Genomic DNA, 16,771 nt, shown 5'->3' with positions numbered 1-16,771 from the left:
AGAGGACACATACTAGGCTCCTGTCTGGAAACATAGCAGAATATCATTAATAAGTCAGGAATTGGTTCTTGCCAATGGGATTGGTCTCAAGTTGGGACAGTTATTGATTGGCTATTCCCTCAGTCTCTGTTCTCTTTCTCCTTCATTTCTTGTGAGTAGGTTGGTGTCTTTATCCTTCCACTGGGGTTCTGCCTGGCTATAGGAAGCACCCACTTCCTGTTTCATATTCTGAAGTAGGAGTGTCAGATAAATTTACCCCCTTATACTCCTGGGAGGCTCTCCGATCCCAGGGCTCTGGTACATTCTGAATTTGCCTCTCCCCTTGTAAGAAGCTGATTTTAATTAACTCTTCAGGCTCTTTGGCTCTCTTTCCTATCTCTACCCAGACCTGATACTCACCCCTTCTATTCTCCTCCTCATTCCCTCTCCCATGCGGCTCCATCCCTTCATCTACCTCCTATGAATATTTTATTTTCCCTTCTAAATGAGATTCAAGCATCTCACTTTGGCCTTTCTTCTTGTCTAGCTTCTTTGGGTCTCTGAAGTGTAGCATGGGTATGTAATACTTAATGTCTAATATCTACTTATGAATGAGTACATGATTGTCTTTAGGGCCTGGGTTACCCTCTCAGGATAATGTTTTCTAGTTGCATCCATTTGCATTAATAAGAATTAATTATATTCTTGTTTTTACTAGCTAAGTAGTATTACATTGTGTAAATAAACCATATTTTCTGTATCCATGCTTTTGTTGATGGACATACATATTATTTCCATTTCTGCCTACTAAAAATAAAGCTGCTATGAACATAATGGAGCATATGCCCTTGTGGTATGGTGAATAATCTTTGGGGTATATGCCCAGGAACAATATATATGGGTCTTCAGGTAGAACTATTCCCAATTTTCTGAGAATTCACCAGATTGATTTCCAGGGTGTTTGTACTAGTTTGCACTCCCATCAGTATTGGAGTTTTCCCAATCCTTGACAAAATGTGCTGTCACTTGAATTTTTAAACTTAGCCATTTTGATTGGTGTAAGTTAGCATCTCTGAGCCATTTTGATTTGTATGTATCTGATGATTAAGGATTTTCTCCATTTCTTTAAGTGTTTCTTGACCATTAGAGATTCCTCTGTTGAGAAATCTGTTTAGCTCTGCACCCCATATTTTTAAATTGGGTTTTTGATGTGTTAATGTCTAGCTTCTTGCGTTGTTTATATATTTTGGATAGTAGCCTCTGTCTCATGTAGTAGTATTGGTGAAGAATTTTTCCCGGTCTGTAGGCTTCTGTTTTGGGCTATTGACAGTGTCCTTTGCCTTACAGAAGCTTTGCTGTTTCATAAGGTCCCATGTATCAGTTGTTGATCTTAGAGCCTGAGCCATTGTTTTTCTGTTTAGGAAATTGTCTTCTTTATCAATGCATTCCAGGCTATTGCCCACTTTCTCCTCTATGAAATTAAGTGTACCTAGTTTTATGTTGAGGTCTCTGATTCACTTGTACTTGAGTATTCTGAAACATGAAAATTATGGATTTATTTACATTTTATATGCAGATATCCAGTTAGACCAGAACCGTTTTTTAAGAGGCTTTCTTTTTTCCCACTGTATGGTTTTAGCTTCTTTTTCAAAATATCAAGTGTTCATTTGTGGGTCTTCAATTTGATTCCATTGATCAACCTGTCTGTTTCTAAACCAATACCATCAAGTTTTTATTACTATTTCTCTGTAGTATAGGTTAAAAGTTGATGATACCTTGAGAAGTTCACTTATTGTTCAGGATTGCTGTAGCTATCCTGGGTTTTCTGTTTTTCCATATAAAGTTGACAATTTTTTTTAAGTTCTATAAAGGATTGTGTTGAAATTTTGATGGTAATTGCATGAATCTGTGGATTACTTTTGGTAATTTAGTAATTTTTACTATGTTAACCCTACCGATCATGAGCAAAGGAAATTTTTTTCCATCTTCTGATATCTTCTTCAATTTTTTTCTTCAGAGACTTGGATTTCTTGTCATATAGATCTTTCACTTGCTTAGTTAGTATTACACCAAGATCATTTATATTATTTATGACTATTGTGATGGATGTTCTCTTGATTTCTTTTTCAGACCATTTATCATTTATGTAAAGGAGGGTTATTGATTTCTTTGGTTAATTTTGTACATAGCAACTTGGTTGAAGGCTTTCATCAGCTATAGGGCTTCTTTGGTACAGTTTTTGGGGTCACTATCATATCATATGTGAACAACAATACTTTGACTTCTTTCTTTACACTTTGTATTCATCTCCTTCAGTTGTTTGATTGTTCTAGCTAGAACTTGAATTACCATTGAAAAAGAAAGAGAGAGAGTGGGCAGGCTTGCCTTGTCACTAATTTTAGTGGAATGGCTTTATGTTTCTCTCTATTTAATTCGATGTTGGTTACAGTCTTGTATATTGCCTTTATGATTGTTTTGTGGTTGACTTGTGTTCCTAACCTCTCCAAGATTTTTTAACATGAAGGGGATTGGATTTTGTTAAAGGAATTTTCAATGTCTCATGAAAAGATCTTGGTTTTTTTTGTGGTAATTTGTTCATATTGTAGATTACATTTAGGGAGATTTATACACTGAACCACCCCTGCATCCCCAAGATGAATTCTAGTTGATTACCATGAATGATGTTTTTTACGTGTTCTTGGATTCCATTTGTGAGTATTATATTGAGTATTTTTGCATCAGTGTTCATAAAATGTTAGTCTGAAATTCTGTTTCTTTGTTGTATGTTTGTGTGGTCTAGGTATCAGGGTGACTAGGGCCTCAGAGAATGAGTTTGGGAGTATCCCTTCTGTTTTATTTTGTAGAATAGTTTGAGGAGTATTGCTATTAGCTTTTCATTAAAAGTGGTAGAATTCTGTACTAAAACCATCTCACCATTATTTTACTTGCAGTTTTTAATATTCTTTCTTTGTTCTGTACATTTACTTCATTAATTATTACATGGAGGGAGGACTTTCTTTTCTTGTCACTCCATTTGATGTTTTGTAAGCTTTTTGTACATGTGTGGGCTTCACTTGGTTTAGGTTAGGCAAATTTTCTTCTATCATTTTTTGAATATATTGTCTAGGCCTTTGAGTAGGATTTTTTTTTATCCTTTTTCTATTCCTACTATACTTAGGTTTGGTCTTTTCATAGTTTCTCAAATTTCTTGGATTTTTCGTGTAAGGAACATTTACATTTTGCATTTATTGACCGATGTATCAAATTTCTTCTATTATATCTTGAATACCTGAGATTCTCTTTTCCATCTCTTATATTTTATTAGTGATACTTGCTTCTGTATTTCCTGTTTTCTTTGCTAGATTTTTCATCTCCAGTGTTTCCTCAATTTGTGTTTTCTTTATTGTTTCTATTTTCGTTTTCAGGTTTGAATAGTTTTATTCATTTCCTTCACTTATTTGTTTCTATTTTCCTGTATATTTTAAATTTATTTGTTTCTTCTTTAAAAGCCTTTTTTCTGTTTGACTGTATTTTCTTGTATTTATCTAAGCGATTATTTTCTATTTAAAATTTTCTGTTATCTTCAAAAGATAAAATTTACGGTCTTGCTGTTCAGGTGTGTAAGGATATCCAGGCTTGCTATATAGTAGAAGAGCTTGGTTATGATCATACCATATTGCCCTGGCTTTTTGTTTTATTGTGTTTTTGTGCTGGCTTTTAGTCAACTGTTTGTCTCTGGTGTTGGCTAGCCTGGAAGTCTCTGATGGTAGCAGGTCTCTGGGACTGCTGATAGACCTGGTCATCCATAATGATAGCAAGTCTCTGATTGTCTTGGGTGGCAGTAGACCTAAAAATGAAGCAGGCAGAGCTGGTTGTCTGAGGTAGCAGCAGGCTCCAGAGAGGCAGGCTAAGCTATGGCTCTTGAAGTAGAATGTATATCTGGGATAATAGGGAGAGGTGTGTATCAGAAGATGGACCACAGATGGGACTGTGCAGACCTTAAGGCTTTGGGGCCTTCTTGGGTCCAGCATGTAGAGGATTAGTTGGGTAATATCTCACCTGCTTGTCTTCGGTAGCAGTAGGCTTCCAGAGAGGCAGGCTGAGCTATGGCCCAAGGAGTGGAGTACAGATAAGGGACTGCCTGTAATTCAGTTTTAAACAGGAATGAAGGATGGAGGCTCTCAACTAGAAATAATGCTATATATACAATTTCTCATTTTGTGATTTAGAAAAATGAGTCCCATGATTATGAAATGATCACATTTAATTAACAGAATGTAATCTATATGGATTATATGCCTGTAGGGTTATAAGATGCTGATGAAAAGATTTTTCTATATATAATATTTCAATGTTATCAAATGTAGTAAATTTCTTGTATAAGAGTATATTCACAATTTAAATGGGAGAAGCCTCATTCTTAAGAATAAAAAATATGAGATGGGACACAATTTGTTTAAAGAAATAATTGATTTCTAACTAAGAAAACTTCTAAAAATACAAATCTAGATCTTCTTGCCAATGGAAATTGTTTCCACTGTAAAATGTACAGAATACAGTTTAGGTAGAATAATCACCTTTCTGGGATAGAGTTTTGATTCTCTACATAAGTGTATAATGATCTCTCCAGCTTTCTCTCCTGGCACCTCAAAATTTACCCATTATTGTATGTGCTCAAACCATCTATGAGCTCAAAAACTCCAGCAAAGTATCATTAGTTAGTTAAAGTTATCAAGCTGGGTATAGTCAGAAAATGCATTGTGTTTCTTTCCCTTCATATCCCTTTCATTTTTCTATCATTAAATTAATTTCACTCATGGGATTCAGTTAATATAAATATGCTTATTGAGAAGAAAATTGAAGTTATCACACTTGTCAGAATATCTTTAAGTAAGTGGAAATTTACTCACAATCTAAATATAGCTAGTGATGTTTAAGAAAGCAGAAATACAATAGGGACGCTTTTCCATTATGCCTAACGTTTTGATAATATTAGTGGAGAGGAATGAGTGTCAAAGTGTCAGCCTTCTTAAAATCTCTTCTATCCACCACAATTTTGTTCAGACTTCAATTGAATATACAAGTTGGCTTGGAGATAATGCATTTTTATAAAAGTTCCCTTTATAAATATGAGCTTCTATGTCATTGATAATTTTAATTATGAAAATTAAGTCCAGAGATAGAATAAGACTAATTTTATCAAAATAGTGTTAAGATATCTAACACAAATATTTTAAAATGTTAAAAATGTGTAAGAAATTTGAAATAAATACAAGAAAATACTATTCTGCTTGAAATAAATGCTTAATGTTTAAATAAGAAATTAAGATACTCAAATAATGAAATATAATAAAATATATAAAAATGGAGATTGTAGTTATGAACAAGTTGTCTCTAAAGAAGAATGCTCCAAGAATGATGTTTGGATAAGTATTCTGCCCAAGTAAAGCCCCAAATGGAACAATCAATAAAAGACATACAACTGTAGGGTATGCTGGAAAGACCAAACATGTTTATATAAAATTGATTTACAGCTAACACCATGGAACACTCATTCTTTTATGACAACCTCTGTCAGGTCATTTTGAATGAGGTAAGTAGGTTTCTTTTGAAGAAGCCCAATATTCCAATGACTGTACTATTTAGCTGGGTTTGGTTTTTGACTTGGATTTTGTTGTTGGTGGTGGTGGTGGTGGGTTTTGTTTGTTTTATTTGTTTTCACTAGCCAAATGTTTTACCTAAGGCATTTACATAAACATGGGTTATCTTAAGTTTCTAATAATAATTTATATTAATATGTTGAGGATCAGAGATACTGAATAAATCGCCCAACTTCACCCTTCTAACCAGTAATATTTATTTAAGCATTTAACAATTGTTTACTGAGCACATAGTAATTGTGTGCAGAAATTTATTTGGTGACTAAATAAATTTATTTATTTGGTGACTAAGTCTACAGTGGAAACCAAAATAGACACAGTCAATAGTCATCAGCAAAATTTATTAAGCTTTTTCTATAACACACACACACACACACACACACACACACACACACACATACACACACACACACACCTCTAAATAATTTTTTCTTCTTTTCCCTATGGCATCCTCCTTCCTGGACATTAAACTCCAGAGGACCAGAAGAAAGCATCAGCAAATAACAAGACTGCTCACGTGTCAGATTGTCTTCCAGACCTATTGGAAAGATCCTAAAGGGCTAATTGGTGTATTTAAAAATAATATTTTAATTAATATTTGAAAATTTCCTGTATTCTAATTTGATAAAATTTAGTGCCTGAACATTGGAGTTTTAGTCATCAGTGTCCTATAAAAGGTCACCTTTCAGTGTCTGTAGAGATCTTAGTCTTCTCTCATTGCCTATTGGGATGGTGACTGCCCTTTGTTCCTTACCAGAGGGAATCAAGGAAGCTCAGGAGGATTTTACTTCTGTTCATTTCTGTTGAGGTTAATATTCACAAAATAACTGTATGCAGTGAGGTACTGCTGAAAACATGAAAATACAAAACTATCTCTGGGATTGTGAGCTTATTTAAACATACTTTGGAGCATTGATGCTCATTATAATGTATTATAATTGTATAAGATACAATGATTACAGAAACTGACCCTAAGTTACACTGGACCCCTCTTTAGAATTTTTTCAACCTGACATAAATGCATTTTTACACACCAACACAAAATATCCACAAAAGTACAACAAAAATAACAGTGTGACTTCTCAGGGGGAAAAATAATTGAAGAGGAATTCATTTCTTTACCACATAAACATTTACCAAAGTTAATTACAGACAGACACAAACAAAATATACTTGACAGTTGTTTCTTATGTGAAGATACTCAAATAAATAAATTAGAAGATATACACAAGATAGTTTTTAAAAAGCCAGAATTAAATTAGTACAGCACAGGCTTGTATGAGGTTGTGGAGAAATGTGATTTCCTACAATGTTGACAAGTTCATTGTTCCTACAATGCAAATACATACTGCATTCTAGGTCATATTTTTATGACAAGGTTGATCATGTTGATAAGCTATAATACGTGATATCTCCTGCAGTGTATGTAGTTATCAGAAGTTACATCTGATAAAATGTGGTTACCTAATGATATACAGAGTGGCATGAAGTACCTACTTCTACTGGCTATTTTTTCTGCTGCCATGATAACAAATGTCACCTAAGCAATCTAAGGGAAAGAAGGCTAACTAACCTTGACTTACATTTTCAGCGTAAATTTCACAATGGCAATAATGTCCTGGTGACAGAAGCATGAGGCATCTGGTTATATCATATCTACATTCAGAAAAGAAAGTGAGAAATGCTAGTGCTCACCTGGTATCATCATCATCATTATTATTATTATCGTTATTATTATTATTATTATTATTATTATTATTATTAATTCATTCAAGGTCAACAGTCCATAGATGATTGCCACCCTTAGTGAAGCTGTGTCTTCTTACTTTACTTAACCTAACTTAGAACAATGCTCACAGGTATGACCACAGGTATGATACTGAAGACAGTAGTAGAGGACTTGAAGCTTGACTGAAATAACTTGGCTTGATAGTCCTAAAAGAAAGACCACACAACCATGGAATATTGATATTCTCCTAAATTCCTATGGAATATTCTGAAGAATAGATTTTTTATGTTAGACTACAAACAGGTGTTATTTTTTATTATTTTTATTGAAAATAAATTTCCATACAATATATTCTTATTTTAATATTTATTAATCATTCAATGTCTGTTAGTTTTGCTTTTTTATGAACTTCCTTTTGATACTCTTCTTTTGAAGTCCAAACTATCCAACACTAAAAATACTTTGACTACTGTCACTCAAGGGCTTGGCCTGGGAACAGTACACTAAGCTCAGCTAAAACAACTTTTCTAATGTCAGTGGTATAACTAGAAATCAATAGGAGGAAAATCTAGAAACACTTGACAATTAGTCAAACTTTGGACACTATTAGATCAAAGAAATACAGGTACACAGGGAATCAGATATCATCTTGATACTGATACAATCAAAGGAATATATCCAATCCTTCATGATGTAGAAAAATAAGCAGTTAATCAAATTGTAGTAATCAAAATCATTAGTAAAAGAAGAAAAAATTCAAGGCCACAACCTAAATCATAACATAAGGCATAAGTAAACTTACCAGAAGATGAAAATAGTAAAATTTGAAGCAAAATAGACGAATACTAATAACAGACAAGATGAACTCAGTGTTTATATTTTTTAGAAAAACTAAATATAAATGACAAATAATCATGTTGCCCACTAAATAAGGAAAAATGCACAAGGTAAAAATGGACTTTCCTTGCTGTTAATACCATATTTTATTCACAGTGGCAAATATGGCAAACATTCCTTTTGTACAAAAAAAAATTTTAGTATTACTTTCTCCTACATGTTTTTAATTAGAGCATGTCACTGTGTATGGGAAGTGTACATGCTGAATTATATGTGTGGAGGTTAGATGATACCTTGAGGTAGTCAGTTCTGTACTTCCCTGGGGGTGGGGCAAATTCATGTTCTTAGTCTTGACAGCAGGTACCTTTGTGTGCTGAGCAGTCAAATCCAACCCGGGAGGCCCTACTATTGAGCCATCTTGATTGGTAGGTTATTCTGTTTCTTTTCTTAAGGGTGTGTGTGTGTGTGTGTGTGTGTGTGTGTGTGTGTGTGTGTGTGTGATTGTAGATTGCACATCACATGAATGCAGTTCTCAGCAAAGGGTGTCAAAACTATAGGTTGCTACCCTCTAGGTTCTGTGAGCTGAACCCAGGTCTTTTATCAAAGCCATGCTCTTAACTGATGGACCATCTATCCAGCCCTGTGATTCTGTTTCTTATTTGGATAAATGAGATTTTTACATATTTTTACCACTTTACCTATGCATACACTCTATACTCACATATATATAAATGAAACTGAACAATAAAGATGAAATGAAATGGTCCCACTATATATTTCTATGAAGTTCATGCCATTGAACAAGCTAGGCCCTTTAAAAGATAGATAGTTATTAATAATGAAATAGAATAAATATAACAAAGTACTTTATTGAGAGTGGTTTGAAATTTATGAATTATATATTTATAGATTTTTCCGATTTGATATTTTGCACTTTAGTTGTCCAAGAATCCCAGAAACTGTGGAGGGTGAAATCCAGAGGTATGGAATTGCTTTTATGTGCTTGCTTTTTCTATTAACATTTAGTGAGAAATTATTTTCTTCTATGCACCATGACTTAAAAAATTTTTGTAAAAAGACATGAGATCTTTTGATAATATAAAATTGTTTCCAGAGTGTAGTTTATCTTGAGACACTAAACTATTGTCCACTGAAATACTACTGTGAGCTATCAGAAAACATAGCACTGATCTGTCCAGAATCTGTTTGCTCCCAGTCAGAAATTTCAACTCCATAAGCCTTCAGTATGGTCATCTTCCTAACATGGTAATGTGTTTAACTATATGCATGTAAACTCAACCCTAGGTCTGTGGCATAATATTTGGATGACACTACTATCTTTCAATTTCTCACTCAATTTGTGAAAAATAAATCTTTGAATGAAGACACTTTTCTGCATTGGTTATGTAGTTAAAGGATGAGAACTCAGGGAATCAGGTGCTTCATGCTCTTTCTGGGCTCTCGGTTTCTCTGAAATCCTGTCTTCTGGAAGCCCATGCTGCTACACTGCCAGACACTATTCAGCATACATGTTTTTTCACTTCTGAGGGTAAAATATCAGTTTCCAGTACTTATCACTCATACACATACGTATTCCTTAGATAAGGGACATGGATGAAATCCTGAGTGAATGTGTGTTATCAACGTGAAAGAGAGAGATATCAAGGACTGGAATACCTCAGACCCATTGAAATGACAGAGCTTTCCCCTGCTCCAAGTATGCTGCCGATGAATGGCTGACTATTAACTAAAAGCAATGTTATCAGAAACTATCAACCACAGCATTCTCTCTGTGGATGACTTCCCCAACAGAAGTCTCTTCCAAAATTTGGCTGATGCACTACTGTGTCCCCCAACTCTACATAATAAAGCTCAGTACATATACATCCACAACAGAGTCTGCAGAGCCATGATGGATGAGGGAAATTTAAGCTATCATCAATGGGAATGCGGTTAAGGAGAACTCATTGCATTATTGGGGCGCGAATTGTAAAATTGTACTTATAAGCATTAATATTAAATTGTGTGCTAAATTCATGGTCAACATATATATTCATGGCATTGTTGTTAAATATATTATTTGCTCATTAAAAAATAAAGCTCTCCTCCTCATTCAGTTGTATGCAATCAATCCATCTTGTCACTCAGCATTGCATAATAAACAAACTGAGCTTCCTGGATGCTAATAATCTCCATCTCACATCTCCACCTAAGAACCCAGTCCCCCATATCCAGATCTCAGCTTTACGCCATATGTGTATGTCTGCGTATCTGTCCTTTTATCACTGCCTCATTGTCTAGGTCAGTTCAAGTCCGAATCCAAGCAGGTCTCAGCACCTAGGGTGTGTTATAAATGATTTCTTCAGTAATGCATGCTGCATGGTAAATACTGCTCTTTATCCTAGTCCTCTGAGCTTACTTAACTGGTTAATACCTTCTCTGCATCAACAAGAGATTTTATTTTGAAAAATTGTGCCAGAGTTCATATTAGTACCATTCTAATGACCACCTTTATTTTCTTAATTCCTTACTTCTTTAAGTATTAGAAATGAAAATATTCAAGCTCTCCTTTCATTACACAGTGATTTCATTAGCAGAAGATCTCCCGAGAGTTAGTGATACATATGCAATTCTAACTCGGTAATACCAAATGCTCAAGATCATTAAGAGTTTGTGCAAAGCTTCTATAGGTTTCTCTTCTAAAGTAAAAGTTGTCTGCCAACTTCCTTCACATTTTTATTTAAATTACACTCTGTATAAAGTTTAGTACAATGCAGATTCCACAGGCATTTGAACACCAAGCTGAAAAAGATCACAGCAATTTTCTGCCAGATGTAATTTGATATGCTATAAACCCTTGAAAAATCAGAGATGATAGCAAATTTGACAACTGACCTTTAGTTATAATACCAGAAATGTGATACCATAAAGATATCTGGGCTCATTTTCTTCCATTGAGGCCATTTGGGAAAAAGAAAAAGACCTTGCTCTGAATATTTACTAGGAAGGGCTCTGAGTTTATGCTACATGTTTCCTGACAATGCACATGAGAATCGATTCTGTGCTACCAAGCATTTAGCCCATCTCTTTGGAAAAAAATCTCAGCTTTGTTTTTTATTTTGTTTGTTTTTTCAGCAGTCAAATAAAGGACCGTTTATCATAGTATGTGAGAAAAGCAGCAACGCAGGCAAGCTGTAAATTTCAGCAGGTGTTAGGGGGAGGGAGGCGAATTAATAGGAAGAGTGGAACTCATGCTTTTGACTCTAAGTTTAAGAAAATAGGCACGCTTAACAATGCAGGTTTGAAGCAGCTACACTTGTTCCTAAAATAAATTGAGTTGATAAACACTGGGTGATTTGTACTTCTTTAATACGTTTTCTCAATGTTTGACATGTCTTTTACTAGATCAGAAGAGAGAAATAATTATTATATGCATATAGAGAAGGCGATTTGATTGTAAAATGTACCCTAAACGTCATGTGTTTAAATATGATGATGCTATTTCAGAGAAGCGAGTCACTGGCAGTGGTGCTTAAGGATTAAGTTTATCTCCACATCTTCTGTCCTTAAAAATCCATCTTTTCAAAGAAATGACAAGAAAAAATAAAGCCCCTGTTGTCTCCACTCTATTTTCTTATCTTAGCATTATCTAAATAATCTAAGCTAAAAATTAAAGCACCGACCCTGGCTCTCATTTCCTTCCAGACCTGAGCGACTCTGTATCACCTGCTTCATCTATTTTATGCCGGTTTTTCACCACGTTTATTGATTTTTCAGCAAGGTTCAAATTGTCTACCATCACTGCCAATGCAGAAGCTCTTGTTCATACTTCTATCCTAAGTGGGTCCCTTGAAAATATGACCACTATTTCTCCCAGAATCTGAGATCAATAATCCTTTAGTAAATACTCAGCGTCTCTTTGTGCATACTGCCAAAACATTGTTGTTCTGTAAAACTAGTACCCGTTAAATTTTTCAGGTATAAAGACACATAAATAAACAGAGATAAATGAAATTATTTGCGTTTTGGAATTCTTGTTTCCTTAAAGGACTGAAACGAAAGGGATTGTCCATATATTTTCCTTTTTCCATTCATTCACGCATTTATATTAACTTTTTGTGTGCTGTGGAAAATCGTTGTGAACATCCTCAAAATGTGAATACATAAACTGAAATCATGAAAAGCATATCTATAAGAGCACCCTGCATACACGTTATAATGGTACAAAAGTTGGGAGCTGGGAGCTAGCTCAGTGTTCAAGGGCACTTGGTGCTCATGCAGTGGACTCACACTTGTTCCTCAGAACTTCAGTGGATGCCGATAATTCCATCACCGGGACATCCAGGATCTTCTTCTGGCTTCCACTTGCATCTGCTTATACTCGTGCACATGAATAATACAATAAAACTTAAAAAGTAAAAATAGCCATCATGGCTTATTCTCTATTGGGAAGGAAAGAACGATAACCTTGAGGAAGGGCAGCTATAAGCTTTTATCAGTCTAGGTAAGATTCCAGAATTCATAGGAACGATCCTTGTTAGCTAATTTTTCTGCTACTTGTGTGACTCCATCTACATTGTTGTTCACATAGAATCATTTGTCTTTCCTTTTGTCTTGTAATAGTTCTTCTGTGTTTATTTCCCTTCCCATGAGGAAACTCCTGAAAATAAAAAAAATTTAAGGAAAAAGTGTCTATTTAGGCTTAAACTTCAAAGAGCTGTATTCCATGACAGATAAAGCATGGTGGCAGGACCAAGAGGCTAGCTGGTCACATTTTGTCCACACTCAGGAAATGGAGAACGCTCTCAAGATGTGGAGATAGACTATAGAACCTTAAAGCCTACTTTCAGTGACCCACTCCCTCCAGTTAGGATCCACCTTCTAAAAATTTGAGTTTTTTCAAACAGCATCACTAGCTAAGGACTTAGTGTGTAAACACACCCAGTGACTGGGGACATTTGGTATTCAATGCACAATGTCAGCTCTATGAAGATACAATGATGTTTTTGTTGCAGATACAGTATAATCTAAAATTTTAGGTTGATCTTTAAGGACAGTTCTTTCTTAGATTAGCCTCCATTTATAATATAGCACACATATATAAGTTGATATATATTATTAACATATGTATTAATGTTTCAAGATAGTATATATACTATTAATATATGTGTAAATATTGTATATCAATTCACATATGTGCTAATAATATATGTAAATATATTTCTCAGTTAATATCATATATTTGTTAATGAGTTATTTAATATAGGTTAATAAACTTCTTCCTATATTCTTGTCAATCCTTATTTGCAACAAGGGCATATTTAAATTCAAGAGTGTTGTAGTTTTCTACAGCAACTCAATAAGCAGTTATGGTGCTGAGCAATATAGCATCACAGGTTCCAAGGAAAAATAAAACTACACATCAACAACTGTGAGAAGCAGCTAAAGAAGATGTTTCAAGAAAATACAGGTTAAATATTTCTGCAAATCAATTGAGGAGGAGTAATTTCTCTCTTTCAAACAAATGCAAATCTTTGCATTTTCAAGTAGGAATTTTTATCCATTTGTATAAGTCACATCATTGAGTTCAAGTTTTAAATAATATTGTTAATTTTTGAAATTATAATATAATTACATCATTTCGTACTTCCCTTTCCTTCCCATTCATCTCTTACCATGCTCTCTCTCAAACTAATGACCACTTTGTTCCTTCCCAGTTACAATGCTTATGAGCCACAGATAGGACTAGCATAGTAGGATAACTTGAAGGGTGCAGTAGTAGCATGCATGACTTAGCAATAACAAACACCTCTCTAATTGGACTTTAGATCAGCTCAACCAGATGGAAACCATGCCTCATGCTGGAAATCCAGCCAAATACCTGGGGCTAGTGATGTCATGGACTTTGGAGGAGAACCTACAGCAACAATTCACTCCTCATCAAAGAAACTTCCATTTTGAACAGAATATTTAAATGTTTCATTATTAAGGATCTTTATTTGTAACAGGATCATATCCATGATCATGTTTTGTTCTAGCCTTCCATGTTTCTCTGAGTCTTTCTTATCATTTAGAACATATTTTCCCCTGCAAATAGTGTAATCTGTAACTGAAGGAAGTGAAGATTTGATATTTTTCTACAAAAGCAGTTTGTAAAATAGAGTGTTGAGTGTAGAGTAACAGCATAGTAACATTTCCCAGTACCCGGGGCTGGTGATTTCATGGACTTTGGAGGACAAACTAAACAATCTTTCTAAAAAATAACCTGATAATCCCTAACTTTAGACTTGCTTACATCTTGAATCCCAAGGAGCCTTTAGCCAAGATGGATACCGCAAGTCCCAGGAAATTGGGAGACAGCAGATGTGCTTACACATCCTATAACTCCCAAAGTTTAGTAATAAAAATCCCAAAATCCATTTTGAAATCACCATCAGTCTAGCTTGGAAGAAATGTCAGTATTCGAAGGAGACACTTGTATATCTCAGTATGACTTTGAGACCATTGAAACTGTGAGTACAAAAAAAAAAAAAGGAATTTCTTCAAAAATAGCATGATAGGAAAAAAATAAAGAGCCAATTAGATGGAAACTTGCTTCACAGATATAGTTGTTATACAGTTATAACAACATTTCACCACACCACAGGATAAGGTTGAAGTAAAAAAAAATGCATCAATGTTGGGTAGGACATACACTGGCCTGGACTTCTTAGATGTACATGTTCTTGGCCTCTTTTATTATTATTATTATTTTCATCTCCAAAATCTACAGCATGCTTTTCTTTTTTCCCCCTTTTTTATTGGATTTTTAAATTTACATTTCAATTGTTATTCCCTTTCTTCCCCTATCTTATCCCCCTCCCCTTCTTGTAGGAGAGTGTTCTCCCTCCCCAACTAACTCCCCTTAGCACTCCCCTTGACAGTCCCCTATACTAGGGGGTCCAACCTTGGCAGGATCAAGGGCTTCTCCTTCCATTGGTGCCCAACAAGGCCATCCTCTGCTCCATATTCACCTGGAGCCATGGGTCTGTCTATGTGTAGTCTTTGGATAGTGGTGTAGTCCCTAGGAGCTCTGGTTGGTTGGTATTGTTATTATGAGGTTGCAAGCCCCTTCAGCTCCTTCAATCCTTTCTCTAATTCCTCCAACAGGGACCCTGTTCTCATTTCAATGTTTTGCTGCTAGCATTCATCTCTGTATTTGACATGCTCTGGATGAGCCTTTCAGGAGACAGCTATAGCTGGAGAAAGAGGAACATGCCATCATTGTTGATGGTACTGCAAACTGTTGCAACCACTCGAAATCAGTCTGAAGGTTCCTCAGAAAATGGGACATTGAACTACCTGAGAACACAGCTATACCACTCCTGGGCATATACCCAAATGATGCTCTAACAAACAATAAGGACACGTACTCCACTATATGCATAGAAGCCTTACTTATAATTACCAGAAGTTTGAAAGAACCCAGATGCTCTTCAACTGCAGAATGGATAGAGAAAATGTGATACATCTATACAATGGAGTACTACTCAGCTATCAAAAATAATGACCTCATAAAATTCATAGGCAAATGGATGGATCTTGGCCTCTATTTTAAACTTTATTTTCTATCCAGGACTTAAAAAAAGAGACTTGAAATTACTCTATTTGTCCTTCTTTAGCACATGTTCACATTGGAAGAATCACTTTCTCCTGCTTTTCACTATTAATTTGGCACCTCTAATTGATTTATTGAAGAAAGTTGGCTGAAACAAATTTAGGATAAAGAATTTGACCCAAAATATGGTAACAAGTATTGTTTGTGTTTAAAACAAATAAAGAGAAAAACGGTACTGTAAAAGTTTAAAAAATGATTTATTTTCATGAATATTTCGATTAATAAACATTAGCTAAGGGCAAATATTTTTGTACAGATTCAGAATCCTCTCTAACCTGAAGGTTTAAACATTACATTAGAAATAGATATCTTTGGTTTCTTTGGAAATTTAGTTGTGTCATGTGATGTTTTTATGTAAACTGTCTTATGACAGGATGTTTTTGCTGAAGGAGACAAGTAGTTAAATAATTTGCTGAAAGCAGACATGTAGTGTTTTTCTGGAAGCTGCCAAAAAAGGGCATGTGATGTTTGGCTAGAATGGATGCTTAAGAGAACACGTGAAGTTTGGAGAGGAGATACATACCGACAGACAAATGGAAAGGGCTGCTGTGTGGTACTGGTTCATCTTGCCACTCTGCTAATCATCAACATTTGTTATTAGTTCGTAGAGAGAAATGCACCAAAGAACTTCCTGTGGTGTTCAGGGTGTCTTCTTGCCACTTCTGCTGACTCAGGATGATTAGCATTGCCTCCGGGTTAATTTTGTACCAAACTGCAGTTGCTGATATATGAATGATATTTGCAAGTAGAACCAGCTACTGCTACTGATCCATGTGAACTGCATTGCTGATATCCTGACAGCACACCTATGTGAACCCTTTTGCTGATATCCTGACCACCCAAACTGAGACTGTGAAACCAAGGTACTGTTTCTAAGGTCCACATCCTTCTTTGCTCTACTAAACTTTC

Source organism: Rattus rattus, chromosome 6, assembly GCF_011064425.1.
Source record: "Rattus rattus isolate New Zealand chromosome 6, Rrattus_CSIRO_v1, whole genome shotgun sequence".
Lineage (NCBI taxonomy): Eukaryota > Metazoa > Chordata > Mammalia > Rodentia > Muridae > Rattus > Rattus rattus.
Note: the sequence above shows the minus strand (reverse complement) of the source record.